The 17407-nt window shown below is 43.6% G+C and overlaps 1 protein-coding gene and 1 pseudogene across 1 annotated transcript in view; one reads left to right on the top strand and one right to left on the bottom strand.

The window, feature by feature from the left end:
• Positions 1 to 17407, top strand: part of Mvb12 (multivesicular body subunit 12-like Mvb12) — a 453420-nt gene that overhangs the window by 13172 nt on the left and 422841 nt on the right. The window lies entirely within an intron of this gene.
• LOC145405155 (5S ribosomal RNA) lies at positions 14448 to 14566 on the bottom strand (annotated as a pseudogene).

The following is a 17407-nucleotide window of genomic DNA, read 5'->3' as shown; positions in this document are numbered from 1 at the left end:
GAGTTTATACAATATTAAACATTCTGGGTACTTACAAGTCCCAGACTCCTGGACTGGTTTGAACCGCCAGTTTGCAGTCCACAGTTAATCCTCTGCACTCTAAATTCTAATTTCTTAACACTGCACAGCACTGTAATCTTGTGTGTTCTAGTGGCGAGGTATTGCAGTTTATTCACTGTTTATTCATAAAAAACAAGCACCTGTGGCTTGCACTGCTATGAGCATCTGCTCTCGATCGGAGTTAAGCTGTGACTGTTGATGATGGTGGGGTAACAGAGTTGCCAGATCGCAATGGCCACATTACCAATCTCCTCAACTTTCATTACCAAATTTATTTTTCATTACCAAATTCATAAAGCTAGCATTGATTCTTCACTAATTATATATACAAGTGGAAATACATGTACAGGTAACTCGCACGGAACACGATCTCACAGAACGCGCTCGCAATTATACACGGTAAGGGCTGGGATACATATAAGACAACGTAAGATTAAAAAACCATTATGAAAACAACAAATTAACGCAGGAGAGGCCTTTGAAAGATCAAATCCTCGAACGTCACCGCAGCGCGTGGTTTGTTTTGATTATGTGACGATCTAGGCGGGAAATTATTCAGTGAGTGAGACATTCCCGAGTACAGTAGCACAGTATTTGTAAGTTAAATATTTACAGTACTGTACTGTTCTGGTAAGTTTATGTGCAACTTAAAGTACTATTAAATAACGTTAAAGCAAGAAATAAAGTCTTACAACCAGTTTACCTGATAGGCGTCAGAATATTGCCTTTTTTACTTGTTCGTTTTTTCCACATTACAGTATTTGTAAGTTAAATATTTACTGTTCTCGTATGTACTGTACTTGTAAGCACTTAAATAAAGTTAAATCATTAAATAAAGCCTTGTAACCAGATAACCCGAATTATATGATTACCCATGATCGGCGTCGGAATATTGCCTTTTTTGTTTGTTCGTTAAACTCTTACTGTACTGCTTTTCTACAGTACTGTATTTGTAAGTTAAATATTTACTGTTCTGGTGTGTACTTGTAAGCAATTAAAGCATTAAATAAAGCCTTGTAACCAGATAACCTGATTTATATGATTACCCATGATCGGCGTCGGAATATTGCCTTTTTTTTGTTTGTTTGTTAAAGACTTATAATAAGAGAAAAATACATTTTTGTCTTGGTATCTTTACCTCTTTGCTCAGGTTTGCTGTAATGGTTTGCAACTTGTAGAAAACTGTGAAAACTTTCGGGAAGTGAACGAAAATCTGGGACATGACCTTGACTTCACCGTCTCATGTATCATCTGTCAGTTCACCACCGGCTATCGTGATGAGTGGATATACGATTTTTTCGCTCGTGGCCATGCCTAACCACACATAGTTACACCCATTATCTCGACCCAGACAGAAAATACAACCTTTTTCCTCCCTTGCAAAACACAAACAACCACCCTGTTTACGAGACAGCAATATATATTGCAAAAATAACAAGGTAAAATGATAAAGATGAACGTAAAATGATAGAGAAAGATGAACATGTTATGACGGAAGAAGTACGTTTTCCCCGTCTGTAAACGTATTTATTTCTGCTTTGTATCTGTATTCGTAATAATTAGACTTATTGTTGGTTCTGAAACTGCATTACGATTCTATTTTTAGCCATTCTCGTGGTGTGGGAGCTGGAAGTTGTGACACAACTTCCTTATTGCTAATCGGACTGACCCTCCACTTTATTCTCCCGAGGCAGAGTCTAGCCTTGAAGGACATGCAGTTTTCTCATTTAGGACTGAAAATTCAACTCTTTCGCTCCCTTTTCCAAGCATGGGCACAACGATAATGTAAAAAATAACTCGAAACTACCATAAACATATATCAAAAAGGTGAAAATGTATTCATAACATTTTTTTTTTTTTTCCAGCCATTCCTAACAGATTATGTACTGAAATCATTCGATATCACAGTACTGCATTTCTAAGTTAAATGTGTACTGTTCTGGTATGTACTTGTAAGTTAAAGCACTGGTACCAGTTAACCTAATTTATATGATTACCTATGATCGGCGTCGGAATGTTTCCTTGTGTTTACGTACAGTATTTGTGTGTTGAAGTTTTGCTCAGGAGTACTGTATTTGTGAGTTATAACATTAAATAAACCTTCTAACCACTTAAAGTGCTTTCTAGTGACAGATAACAGCAAAACAACACATTTGGGGGGTCTAGGGAGCAAAATACGGAGTAGTTTAAATAAACGCGATTTCGCACCTAACACGGCACGGTAGGAACAAAACCCACGTGTTCCGTGCGAGTTACCTGTAATCACTCTCCTTGTAATTAACACCATGTTGATTATTTTCACGCTGTGTAGGGTAGCAGATTAATCAGAGAGAGCAAACAATCCACCATCTCCATCCTGTGTATCCTCATACATGTGAAAAATCCATTTGGTAATGCATTATTCTGATTCATTACCAAACGAAATTTTCATTACCAAATTGGCCCACACTTGGTAATGAAAAATACCAAATGGCAACCCTGACAGGGGAGGGGGGAGAGGGGAGGAAGGAAGGGGTGGAGGGACCATGGTGTAACTGCTGTTCGGCGCCAGGCGGCAATTTCAAATTACGGTTGGGAAAAAAGTCAGGTTTTTTTCGAATTTTTTGCGGTTTTTGGCCCATTTTGGGAATATTGGATCCCAGGATGATTATGTCCGGTTAGTGGGGATGTTCGGATATTGGGCATTCGGATATTAGAGGGATTACTATATATATATATATATATATATATATATATATATGTGTGTGTGTGTGTGTGTATACAGTAATCCCTCCAATATCCAACGCAATATCCAACGTAATAGAGCCATAAGCAGGTCTGGATAGTGGTCCTGTCTGGATATTGGGCCCCAGCTTATGGACTTGTACTTATGGACCCTAACTCAGAGAAACACCTATACAACTCCATCTAGCCATGCATAGCACCTATTTAAGACCCAAATCACACCAATAAGGCACATAAAAGACTGAAATAAATGCAAAAGAAGCATAAAATGAGGGTTTTGAGGTAGGTTCATACAATATTCAACATTCTGGGTACTTACAAGTGCCAGGCTCCTGGACTGGTACTTAAGGACCCTAACCTAGCCTAACTCAGAAAAACACCTTCCTACTGCACATGCATAGCTCCTAACACCCTATTCACACCAATAAAGGACATTAAAGAGTGAAATGAGGTGTTTGAGGTAAGTATAGTATGGAAAAAAGTACAATATGAAACATCCTGCCTACTTACAGCAAGTCCATGGCCATCTCGATGAATAACCGCCTCCTCTCGGACTCTGACAGTAAGAAGGATTTCCTGAAGCACTTGCAGTACACTGTTCATGAAGTCTTGCACTGAACTTAGTCAGTCGCACTCAGAAGTCCGTTCTCTTCACAGTGCACGCTCTTGTCTAACTTATGCTCCATTGTAACTTACTAAATGTTGCACTCTGCACTTTAACTTTTCCCACTCTTTTAACCATTTTCTAAAGCAAAAACAAACAAGTCTATTTACGTTAAATGTTGTTCCAAAATTGTCTTCTCACTCACAACTGTAAATCCTTAACACAACACACTGTTTTTTTCACTGACAACACTGTAAATTCCCGTGTGGTCTAGTGGAGAAGTTCTTGCTGTTTAATCACTGTCAGAGTCCGAGAGTATCACTGGCAGGTGACCTAGGGGTGCGTCGCTGGGTCGTGGTGATGGTGTACCCACTGCAGACGACTCTGAAGACAGACGCAAACTCACGTTGAGCTGTGACTCCACCGTGGCTGATGTGCTGGGCTGTGTCTCTGAGCATGAGGGCCTGTCTTGGGGAGGCAACGGAGTGGAGCCAGGGCTGGGCACAGCGGGGGTCACGGGCCTGAAAAAACTGTCAATCGTTGATTGATGCAAGGACCGACGATTCTGACAATTGATGATGCACTGCCTGAAAGCACGCACTTCCTCCACAAGTCCCAAGGGCCCCATCTCCCTGTCGCAGTCTGGGTGTTCCAGGTAGTCGAGAACGAACTCTAAGTGTTCCCGGAGTGCGCTCAGCTTGGGGATGGCTGGAGTAGTGTCATCCTGAGAGGAGTCCGCATCATCGTCGCCGTCCTTGTCGGAATCTTCAAGCTGGGTACTGACACCTGCAACTGAAGATGCGATCTTGATATCAGACAATGTCTGATACCCAGGATCGCCCTCGTCGTCATCCAACCACTCACGCACGTCGTCCACATCAACATCGTCGCCATGCGTACATAGGCGTGCATGGAAGTCATCCACGTCAAAACCTAGAAAATCGTTCTCCACATCCGTTGCAAGAAGCAGACGAGACCAACCATTTTCTAGAGTCTTGACAGGGACTTCCTTCCATGCACTGGCCCAGTTGTAGATTGCAGACGATGTTATAGCGGCGAAGGTTTTCCAAAGTCCGCTGGCCTCGCATGTCCTGTCACTCCCTGCGCTCGTCCTCGTCCTCGAGAACAACCATCACCTCATCCAGGAACTTCCTTCGGTATAGGTGCTTTGTTGCCACGATCACTCCTTGGTCCATTGGTTGGATGAGAGCAGTCGTATTAGGTGGCAGAAACATGCACCTAATCCGGCCATTCTCAGCCACCAAGTCCTTGTCGCACGGGTGGGCAGGTGCATTGTCGAGGAGAAGGAGGGCCTTTACCTGGTCGTGCGGGATTCCCAGTGTCTTCGTCTGGTGATTGATGACCTCCTTGACGAAGTGGCGGTGGAACCAGTCTTTGAAGATCTGGGCTGTAAACCATGCCTTCAATGAATGGTACCAGACGACAGGAAGGACATCCATCACCCCACGAAGACACCGAGGCTGCTTTGCACGGCCAACAATAACGGGCTTAAGCTGGTGCATGCCGTTAGCATTGGCACAACACAAAGCAGATATCCACTACCTTGCGGCCAGGTACACGGTTCTCCGTCTCCTCGGCTAGAGTGTTCGTTGGCAAAAAGCGATAGAGTAAACCAGTTTTGTCAGCGTTGTAGACTTGACCGAGAGTGAGGCCCTCCCTGTCGATCAAGCCCTTCACCTTGTGCCGAAACTCGTCAACTCCATCCTCGTTAGCATCCAAAGCTTCACCATGAGCTTTACGGTTGGTAAGGACATGCCGTAACTTGAACGCGAAGAGCCAACCCTCGGATGCCTTGAAGTCTAGGGCGTCGTGAAGCCTGGTGAACTTCTCAGCAGCAGCCTTCAGCTCCGTTCCACGTACCATCACACCCACATCACGTTGCCGTCGATACCAAATCAACGTGGAGCGGTCGATTTCAGCAGACTTGGGAGTAAACATCACCATCCTCTCCACGTTGCATTTGCTTCTCGACGAGAAGTCAGCCATGTACTGCATGAGTTTGTCTTGGGATCTCTTGATATTGAACAAAGTAGATCGGGCCAGGTTGAACTCGTGGAGGATGCGGGAAGAAGACCACCCCACATCTACTTTCTCCAATATCTCCCGTTTCTTCTCTTGAGCCATCACCACTCTCTTCCTCTTCTCAGGCAGCGGGGCCATCATCACACACACTAATAAGTGGCCCAAGAGCAGCAGGAGTGCCTGCAGCAGGTAAGGAACCACCACAAAAGCAAGCACGTGGGCAGCCATGACGACGAGCGTGGACTCGCGACGAGAGACAGGAGGAAAGTGGGGAGGATGCAGAGGCGCTCTGTCGGACGTCGGAGGAATGACGCGCCACAACAAAGCTGTCCCGCGCCCTGCGCACCAAGTTCAAATTACGGGCGGGAAAAATTCGTCCCCCCCTCCCCCCCGAATTTTTTGCAGTTTTTGGACCATTTTGGGAATATTGGACCCCAGGACGATTATGTCTGGTTAGTGGGGATGTTCGGATATTGGGCATTCGGATATTTGAGGGATTACTGTATATATATATATATATATATATATATATATATGTATACAGTACGTCCTCGTGTTTGGACGCATTTTACTTCGATGCCTCGTTTTTCGCACAAGGGAAAAGTTTCCTAGTTGTCTCACAATTCGCGAATTTCCCCACAATTCAATGCTCCCAGCCGGCAGCCAACGACGCATACCGACACTCATTTGTTGGGGGCCATCTTAAAACCACTCTTTCCACCATAACTGACATGACAACCACCTTCAGTGCATACACCAGGACTATGCCTGTGGCTACCAACATCCTATCGACCTTGAGTGATCTGAAGTCTCAAGTGATGGCCGTCTACAACAGAAACATAAAGGAGCAGAGCCAAGCCTAAATCACATGATATTTTCCTGAGAGAGAGAATGTGGCTGCTATTCTGCAAGACTTGGGCATGCCAGCAGGGGTGGATGAAGGAAGAGAAGTGGCCAGAGAGGAAGTGGAGGTGCTGGAGCCTGAGCTCAACTTTGAGGGCTTCGGCATAGGTGATGTGGCCTTCCCAGAGAGGCCCATGTCATCTAGTAACTAGCCCATCTACCCTCAACACACCTTCACCTGCCACTCAAGCCAGTCTTCACTTTATTTCTGGTAAGGATTTTTAGTGTTGCAGCTCTTTATAACACCTTTAATGTCTTTTCAGTTACATGTTTATTGTGTTCTGCTGTTTTAGCACTAGTAAACACTCTTCATTTAATTTTGAGTAGAGCCTGTTTGGTGTTATAGTACTTTATGATAGGGTAGGTACATGTCCCATCGGAACACTCCTCTATTTTTCCCATTGATTCTTAACTTCACAATTCGACGTTTTGCGTTTCGCGTGGTTTTGGCGGAACATCCGCAGCGTGAAAAATGAGGATTTAATATACAGTAGGTTCGCACAGTGCGCGTCATCGCAGTGCGCGATTCGCCTTGTGCACGAGTGACCAAAAATCATAACCAAAAACCCTTCAATGCGCAAGTTTACTGCACAGAATGCAAGGCAGAGGCAAGGAGTGGTGCAAAAATGCCATATTCTACTAGTGCGCGACCACCCCTCACACAGCGCGTCACGTGTCGTCATGTTGATGCCTGACGCCAGGCAGAGTCAAGTTGTGCAGCCTAGTGTGATGGAAGGGAGGACTGAGCTGTGTATGTCAAACAAGCAAGATCCTTGCTGCCATGGATAAGCTCAAGGAAGAGGTGAAGGAACAGGAAGTGAGCAACCTAAGAACGGAGGAACTTCTGGTTGGTATCGACAAACTCTTCCGTTTCTACACAGACAGGCACAGGGAAGAAATAAACAGTAGAAGACAGATGCTCATAACAAGATACACGCAGCGGGCTCAAGTTGGTGAAATTGCGGAACCACCGACATCGTCTGCTCCTGTTCCTGTTGAGGATGAAGAGGATGCAATGTCAGAAGTGTCAGCATTGGACTTTGAAGGGTTTATGGCTGAAGTGAGTGATTTTGATGCTCCTGGGGAAGGTGATCAAGAGGAGTCTGTGGAGGGAAGTGTTGGTGCGGTGGGGAGTGCGGCGCTGTAAGTGTTGCCGCGCCTCAGAACCCCTGTTATTTAAGGTCATCAGGCCTGTTGTCTACTGTTGTTAAGGTGACTACCCATATTTTTGTTATTGTAACTATAGCTTTAGTACAATGTCTGAAACATATGACCTTTATTATGTCTCTAAGAGCCAAAAAATGTCCAGGTATGAGGGGGTACCACCCATATGTAATTATTCCCATAAGATTGTGTATTCCTAGTACGCGAATTCCCAGTTTGCGAGCTCGTGCACCGCCCAATCTCTGGTGCACTGTGCGAGCCCACTGTATATATATATATATATATATATGTGTGTGTGTGGCACAAAAGAAGAAAGCATACAATGAATGGATGAGAAATAGGGGTGTGGAAGAAGTTGATAGGCGGAAGAGAGAGTTATATGTGGAAAGAAAGAGAGAGGTGAAAAATTAGAAAGAGTAAGAAAAGATTGGATGAGGAATTTGGCAGGAATTTGAGTGTAAAGTGGAGGGACTGTAAGAAAATGTTCTGGAGAGAGGTGAAAAGAGTAAGACAGGGTGGAAGTGAAGTTAGCAGGGGAGTGAAAGATAAAAATGGTAGATTACTAGTGGAGAAGGGAGAAAAAGTGAGCAGATGGATAGAACACTTTAAGGAATTGTTGAACGTAGAGGATGGAAGTAATGCGAGTATAAGTGGCTGGGGAATGGCTGGGAGAAGGAGGGAGGTGAGAAGACAGGAAGAAATCAGTAGGATAGAAGTTGTGGAAACAATGAAGAAAGTTAAATCGGGGAAAGCCCCAGGAATTGATGGAGTGTGTGGTGAAATGCTGAAGCATGGGGGAGAGATAGTAGTAGAATGGACGTGGAAGATGTGCAGATTGGCCTGGGAGGAAGATAGAGTCCCGGAGGATTGGAAATCAGGTATAATTATTCCCTTGTACAAAGGAAAAGGGGAAAAAGAAGTGTGTGGTAATCATAGGGGCATTTGTCTTCTTAGTATAATAGGAAAAGTGTATGGTAGGATACTTATAGACAGAGTTAGAGAAAAAACAGAGAAATTTGTTGGAGAAGAACAAGGAGGCTTTAGGAAGGGAAGAGGTTGTGTAGATCAGATATTCATTCTTAGATCTTTAGTGGAAAAGTTTCTAGAGAAGGGAAAGAAGTTGTATGCGGCTTTCATGGATTTAGAGAAGGCATATGGCAGGGTGGATAGACAAGGATTGTGGAAAGTGTTAAGAATATATGGAGTAGATGGGAAGTTGTTGAATGCTGTGAAGAGTATGTACGATGGTGCAAAGGCCGCAGTGCGTGTGGATGGTGAACTAAGTGAATTTTTCTCTTTGAAAGTTGGTTTGAAACAGGGATGTGTCATGTCTCCATGGTTGTTCAATCTGTACATGGATGGGGTAATAAAAGAGGTACAAGGTAGGGTAGTGGATGTTGGAGTGGCCCTGGTGAGAGAGGATAGTGTTTGGACACTCCCTGTACTGTTGTTTGCAGATGATACTGTGTTGTTGAGTGAAGACGAACGGGAGCTGCAAGGCTTGGTGGATGAGTTTGAGAGTGTGTGTAAGAAACGGAATCTAAAGGTGAATGTAGGGAAGAGTAAAGTGATGGTCTTTGAGAGAGGTGAAGTTAGTGAATGTACAACGAGGTTGGATGGTGAGGAATTGGAAAATGTGAGTACGTTTAAGTACTTGGGTAGTGTGATGAGTAAGGATGGAGGTTTAGAGGGTGAAGTGCTTGAAAGGGTACAGCAGAGAAGAAAGGTTGCTGGTTCTTTGAAAGCAGTGATAAGAAACAGGGAAGTGAGCATGGAAGTGAAAAAGTTACTACATGACAGTATTGTGATACCAACTCTAAAGTATGGAAGTGAAGCTTGGACATTGTTGGAAGGACACAAGTCAAGAGTGAGAGCAGTGGAAATGAGTTATTTAAGAGGAGCCTGTGGAGTCACGTGGAGAGACAGGCTGACGAACGAGGATATAAAGGAACGTTGTGGTGTTGATGTGGATGTGATAGGAAGCGTTATGAGGAACACACTGAGGTGGTTTGGCCATGTGGAGAGGATGGAGGATGAAAGACTGACGAAGAGAGTGTATGTGTGTGAGGTGGAGGGAGGAAGAGGGAGGGGGAGGCCGAAGATGAGATGGAGGGATGGGGTGGAGAGGTATATGAGAGAGGGGGGTGTGAGTTGGGAGCAGGGTAGTGAAATGGCGGGGGACAGGGCGACTTGGAGGCGATTTGTTTGTGGCCACCCCAAACGGGATTGAGGCGTTTGGCAATATATAGATAGATATATATATATATATATATATGCTGCGTATGTAATATCTGTCTATCTATCTATCTATAGCCCGACGCCCTAATCCCGCAAAGGGTGGCTGCAGACAAAATGCCTCCAAGTCGCTCTGTCACCCACCATTTGACTACCCTCCCTCCAACTAACTCCTCCCCCTCCCTCATATACCTCTCAACTCCATCTCTCCATCTCATCCTCAGTCTGCCTCTCACTCTCCCCTCCCTCCACCTCACTTACATACACCCTCCTTGTCAGTCTTTCATTCTCCATTCTCTTCACATGTCCAAACCACCTCAGTGTATTTCTCCTAATCTTCTCAACCACATCCACATCCACCCCACAGCGGTCCTTCACTTCTTCATTCGTCAACCTGTCCCTCCACGTCACTCCACATGCTCCTCTCAGGTAACTCATTTCCACTGCTCTCACTCTTGACTTGTTCCTCTCTTGCAAGGTCCATGCCTCCCTTCCATACGTCAGGGTAGGGATCACAATACTATCATGCAGTGACTTCTTAACTTCCATACTCACCTCCCTATTTCTCATCACTGCTTTCAGTGTACCAACAACCTTCCTTCCCTGCTGTACCCTTTCACGCACTTCATCCCCCAAAGTTCCATCCTTACTCATCATACTACCCAAGTACTTGAATGCACTCACATTCCCCATATCCTCACCATCCAACCTCACTGCACACTCTGTGACTTCATTCCTCTCAAACACCATGACATTACTTTTGTTTACATTAACGTTCAGATTCCTCCTCCTACACACAGTCCCAAATTCATTCACCAAACCTTGCAACTCCCATTTATCTTCACTCAACAGTACTGTATTATCAGCAAACAGCAACACTGGAAGCTTCCAAATCTCACCCTCATTCATTAGAGCCACCCCCACATCCACTGCCCTACCCTGCACCTCCTTTACAACCCCATCCATGTATATATTAACCCGCCCCGTCCTGACCACTTTCTCACCACTGGTACCCCCGAATCCCGACCATTTTTGGACCCAAATTTTTTTTGCTAAAACTTTCGCTTTTGGTCAGAAACAATGGTCAGTCACGAAGAAATTGTTCCCCGAGGTCCATAATTGCCCTAAACAGGTATGCCTTGGTCACACCTGGCACCGTGTTCTCTGTAGGTGGTCTGAGCCTCTAACGTTTTCTATGGTATTATAAATCTGGGAAACCAATGAAAGTAAGTAGATATGTATTTATTACAAACATATAAACATGTGATAAAAGAGTAAATTGGATTTTATACAAAAATAGAGCTGAAATAAGCATTGTACCATCGTGCGAAACGAGCAAAATCCGGCAGACTGGTCACGATGAATCGCTAACATTGCAGAATCATGATACATATCATTTTTTCTACTTACATAATACTTCTGCAATAACATTATACCATTTTACATTTTATTGAACTGTTTTTACGTATTCACAGGCCTTTCGATAACATTTAGCGTAATGTTAGCGCTTATTTACGTAGTGAGTGAACTCGCTGTGACTCTTGTATCAACTCGTATTGTGTTTTTTCTACTTACATAATACTTTCCTAATAACATTATACACTTTTCAACTTTAGAGAACTGTTTTGAGATAGTTTCAGGCCTTCCGTAAATGTTTAGCGTAATAATAGCGCATAATAACACACACGGTGAAGTCGCTATGACTACTATTTCAACTTACAACCTATTTTTGTACTTATATAATAATTCTCCACTAACATTGCACATGTTTACACTTGATATAATTGATATCACATAATTTCAGACCTTACGATTCTACTGAGCGTCATATTATCGCGTACTTACACAGTGAGTGTTATCGCGATATCATTTGTTTCATCTTACACTAGTATTCAACTTATAAATTACCTTACTACTAACATTACAACCTTTTCCACTTTATATAATTCCTATCACATACTTACTGACCAGAATGTTCTACTGAGCGTAATATTTTCGCAGATTTACACAGTGGGTGTACTCGTGACATCAATTATTACAACTTACACTATTTTTCAACTTATACGTTTTATTCATGCTAACATTACACCCGTTTCCACTTTATATTCTTGCTATCACATATTTGCTGACCAGAGTGTTATACTGAGCGTCATATTTTCGCAGATTTATACAGTGGGTGTAGTTTTCATATAACTTCGTTCAACTTACACTATTTCTCAACTTATACATTACTTTCCTGCAAACATTACACCCGTTTCAAGTTTATATAAGACTTAGCACATACTGACTGGCCTTACCATTATACTGAGCGTCATATCGCCATCCCACACAGTTTCAGTAGTGTAGGAAGTTATGGTACTCTCTGAAACATGGCTGAAGGCACAACGCAACATTGGTGGTGGTGGGGGAGGTGGAGAGCGGCGCCTTTCATCACTCGCACTTCTCTTCCCTCTCCCTTTTCCTTTACCCTTTCCCTTCCCTTTCCTTCCTTTCCCCACATCCTGGGGCTGTGTGGAGGAAGTTTGGGAATATTGTATGGCGAAAGACGTGCTGGGGAGTGGCTCCACCTCCTCCCCCCTAGGCCTACGTGCACCACGTGCTCGTGCTGCCTCCCTCACACCACTTTCCCTTTCACCCCGCACTCCCACCACACCACTTTCGCCTTCCCCAGACAAAACACTAGGCCATACTTTATTTGCCTTCTCGCCCCACCTTCTGATCCTCGGGGTGAGATTCTTTCCTTCCCCAACCATGAGGCAACATCACGTCCTAAGCCGCCGTCATCATCATCGTCCTCATCCTTGTCCTCATCAGAATCTCTCTCTAGGGGATGGAGAGAGGTCCATGCAGGTGTTTTGGGTGCAGGCTGGTCTTCCCTTGCCTTACGATACGTGACATACCGCTTTTTCCGGGGCGAAGGGACCTCCTCATCACTGCTTGTTATTTCCTCCTCAGGCTGCACATAATCTCGATCCACCACATCATCATCAAGTGGAGAGTCACTATCTCCAGTGAAGGCATCCAGGGCGGATTGTATTTCGTCGTCTGAGAGACCTTTACGTGCCATGTCTGACCTGGGTCACTGCTAACAGGTGAGTGACCGAGACAATGGCGAGCGCAGGTCACGCGGGGTCTGGGACGCTGCCCGCCTGGCAGCAGGTAGGGGAGGCTTGGGTAGGTGGGCGAATTGAAAATCTCGCGCGAATTTTGAAAATTGTGAAAATTATGAACCTTGCAATTGCAGGACGTTGAAGTACGTCAACGGGATTGGCAGTGACAAAACGTGAGGACGTGGAAGTACGTCAACGGGACGCCGCGGGTTAAACAGCCATGGAGACATCACACAACCCTGTTTTAGTCCCACATTGAGATCAAAGAACTCACTCAGCTCACCATCCACTCGCACCATAGCTCTATCTCCCTCGTACATACTCTTCACAGCACTCAACAATTTCCCCTCCACTCCATATATTCTTAATACCTTCCACATACCTTGCCTATCTATTCTATCATAAGCTTTCTCCAAGTCCATGAAGGCAGCATACACTTTCCTTCCCTTCTCTAGATACTTCTCCACTAAACATCTTAGAACAAATATCCGATCTACACACCCTTTTCCCTTCCTAAATCCCCCTTGTTCTTCTCCAACTAGCTCCTCTGTCATATGCCTAACCCTATCAATGAGTAATATACTGTACATATATATATATATATATATATATATATATATATATATATATATATATTTATCTATCTATCTATCTGTATATATATATATAGAAATATATATCTATCTATCTGTATATATATATAGAAATATCTATCTATCTATCTATAGCCCGACGCCCTAATCCCGCAAAGGGTGGCCGCAAACAAAACGCCTCCATGTCGCTCTGTCACCCACCATTTGACTACCCTCCCTCCAACTCACCCCCCCCCCTCATATACCTCTCAACTCCATCCCTCCACCTCATCCTCGGTCTACCCCTCCCTCTCCCTCCCTCCATCCCAGCTACATACACCCTCTTAGTCAGTCTTTCATTCTCCATTTTCTCCACATATATATATCATCATCATCTTCAGCAGCAGCCGTTTGAGTATCCACTGTAGGACTGGCCTATCCCGACCGAAGTCGGGACGATACAGCCAATGTATCTCTACCAAGTGGCTTAGGCTGTCTGGTAGAGATTGTAAGTAGGGTGAGAATGCTTGTAAGTGTAATTGTAGTGTTGGAGTGGCTTTGGATTTGTGTGTAGTCTGTGAACCAAGTGTAATCGGCCTGCGCAATCCGACTGGGTGCAAGCATACTTTATTGTAAGCGACACTGGTTCAACCACAGCACCCCTTGTGTCCGCCAATGCAGTACGTGGCTGGGTGAACACTCTCAAAGTTTTTTACCCTGGCGGGGCGCGAACCCTGGTTCACCCGTGTACAAAACGCACACTCTACCACTGTACCACAGAGGCTTCACATGTAAGTATATATATATATATTTCTTTATACCAGTATATGTATTTATATATATATATAATATATATACATATATATATATTTATGTATATAAATATATATATATATATATATATACGTTCATTCATTCATTCATTCATTGCCAGACGCCATGTATCGCAAATGGGGTGGCCAAGGGCTTAGAGTTAACTGTTTTACAGGGAGGGGCACTAATCCTCCACCAACCCCACTTGACACGTAGGGATGCCAACAGCATCTGGTGTTCCTAGGCGGTCACCCATCTAAGTACTAACCAGACCCAACGTTGCTTAACTTCGCTGATCGGACGGAAAGCGGTGTACTCGACGTGGTATATATATATATATATATATATATATATATATATATATATATACAGTACTCCCTCATTATCGACGTTTTTTTTGTTTTTTTTTCCGACGGATTTGATTATCGACGTTTTTTTTTTTTCCGCTGGGAGTTATTTATTATTATTACAAAGATAAAAAAATAAAGAATTGTATTGGCACCTCCTAGCAAGTTTGCGCGCCATCCTGCCATGTGTCTCTGGCTGCTCGCGGCATGTTCCCGCTGACCCAACAAACAACAGCATCAGTCCACGTTGGTCTGTTGTTCTCACATTGTGTTCGGCCACATCTATTGTGCTTTCGCGATCATCATGGCTCCGAAGCGCCCTTGTAACACTGCAGCTGGAAATAAGGCAGCTAAGAGAGCAAGGAAAGTACTTACCCTGGAAGTAAAGAACGAAATATTACAAAAACTTAGAAGTGGAATGAGCTATGCAGCGGTTGGTCGCGAGTATGGCATAAATGAGTCCAGTGTTCGTGGCATAAAACGGAGAGAAGAAGACATTAAAGATGCTCTGGCTTCGTGCACACCAGGATCGGCTAAAGTAACGATGCATGTGAGAGATGATGCCTTGGTGAAAATGGAAAAGGCACTGAATATTTGGATTGAGGCCTTAAACCGTCGACACGTGCCGCTAGACTCCCAGTTCATCAGAAATAAAGCAAAACAACTCTGTGCTCTGTTTGCTGGTGAAAGCAGTGGTGTATGTGAAGATAATGGTGATGAAAGTGAGGCAGGTGAAAATTGTGATAATGGTGATGAAAGTAATGACGATGGTGATAGGCCTAGTAATGTTGGTGCTTCTAGGCAAAAGAAATTTGCAGCCAGCAAGGGCTGGTTCGAGAATTTTAAGAAAAGGTATGGCCTACATAACATTAGGATGACTGGTGAAGCAGCTTCAGCAGATCAGATAGCAGGAGAATCGTACCCACGTGACTTTGCTGAACTTATAAGGGAGAAAGGGTACAGGCCTGAACAAGTGTTTAATGCAGACGAAACAGGCCTGTGGTGGAAGAAAATGCCTAAAAGAACGTACATTTCGAAGGAGGAGGAAAGTGCTCCAGGCTTTAAAGCAGCAAAAGATCGTGTGTCTGTGCTGTTGTGTGGTAATGCAGCAGGACATATGATAAAACCCATGTTCCTGTATCATTCCAAACGTCCACGTGCTTTAAAAAATAGAGACATGAACCTCTTGCCTGTGTTTTACCGATCAAACAAGAAAGCATAGATGACAGCTGAATTGTTTCTTGATTGGTTCCACAACTGTTTTGTCCGAGAGGTGGAAAAATAGCTGGCAAATCTGGGAATGGAATTTAAAGTTTTACTTGTTTTGGACAACTGCCGTGGGCATCCAGAAAGTTTAAAATTTGCCCACCCCAACGTTGAGGTTGTCTTCCTCCCCAAGAATACAACCTCAATTTTGCAACCAATGGATCAGGGAGTCATCGCCGTTTTCAAAGCAAAATATGCAGAGAAAACATTTGCCATGATCAGGGAGTCTCTTGATGAGAAAAGTGAGGCCACAAGCAGGGAAATATGGAGGCAGTATAATATTGCCCAGTGCATAGCTTTCATTAAAGAAAGTCATGACGAGTTGACAACAAAATGTGTGAACTCGTGTTGGAGAAAATTATGGCCTGACGTCGTAAACGATTTCCAAGGATTCCCCCCTATTGTTCCCCAGTTACTCAACATCGTGAAGCTGGCTCACAAAGTTGGTGGTGACGGTTTTTCAAATTTATGACCTGAGGAGATAGAAGATGAACTTCTGGGACATGCTGGTGAAGCCCTGACAGATGAGGAACTAGAACAACTCATCGAGGTTCGAGAGCAGGTTGAGGATGAACTAGAAGAGGAACAGCTCCCCACATTTACTCTGGAAAACCTAGGAGAAGTGTATTGAATGACATGGGCCCTCACTGATTGTCTGTTTGAAATAGATCCATCGCTTGAGAGGTCACTTAAAACGAAGAGGTTGCTGGAAAGTGCTATGATGCCCTATGTGGAGATTCAGCGATCTATGAGGAGGGAAATATCTCAGACCAAAATTGAGCACTTCTTCAGACCAGTCTCCAAAAACTGACAGCACTACAATAAACTGAATGGTGAGAAGAATTACATTTCTGTATAGTTTACTGTTTAAGATATAGAATTTGTTATAATGTTAAAGACGAGTTGGTTTTTTTGTCAATAAAGGATATTTCTTGCAAAAGTTAAGCAGAGATTAAATATGAAATATACGAGCATAAGGAGAGTTGAATTTTCCTTAAAGAAGATCCTAGCGAAAGCTAGGCTAAGATTCATCTTTGATAGCATAAACTGCCATACAGTCGTGAAAATTTAGGTCTGGGAGAAATGGAATACAAGAATGAAAGGAAGCTCTTGAGAATGAAAGTAAATGGGAGAGCGTGGTCTCTCTGGTATGAGCTAACAGCGCCACGCATGTGTTGTGAAGATCGGTGCGAACAGCTGATCTAACTTAACACTTGCCTCACACTCTCAGTTATTAGAACGTATGAATGACCACCACTGCTGCTTTCGTTTTTTTTTTTTTTTCTTTTTTTTTTTTTTTTTACATAGTTATGTAAACGTATGGATGGCTACAACTGCTGGTTTCGCCTTTTATTTTTAGATGGAGTGAGGTGTACGTGGAAAGAGAAGTGATGATACAGCAGCCATTACAAGTTGAGGTCCAGTGTACAATCACTAGCATGAACATCGGAGATTATGCTATTTTTTCCATAGTTCTTTACTTAATATAAGTAGTTTTATTATGATATTCAGTTTTTCAGTTGCCTAACTAATTTATTTCTAAGAAACACTAAAACCAAATTGCAT

This window comes from Coenobita brevimanus, chromosome 65, assembly GCF_032717465.1.
Source record: "Coenobita brevimanus isolate Jiangsu-jjx chromosome 65, ASM3271746v2, whole genome shotgun sequence".
In the NCBI taxonomy this organism is placed as follows: Eukaryota; Metazoa; Arthropoda; class Malacostraca; order Decapoda; family Coenobitidae; genus Coenobita; species Coenobita brevimanus.
This window is presented reverse-complemented; position numbering and strand designations above follow the sequence as displayed.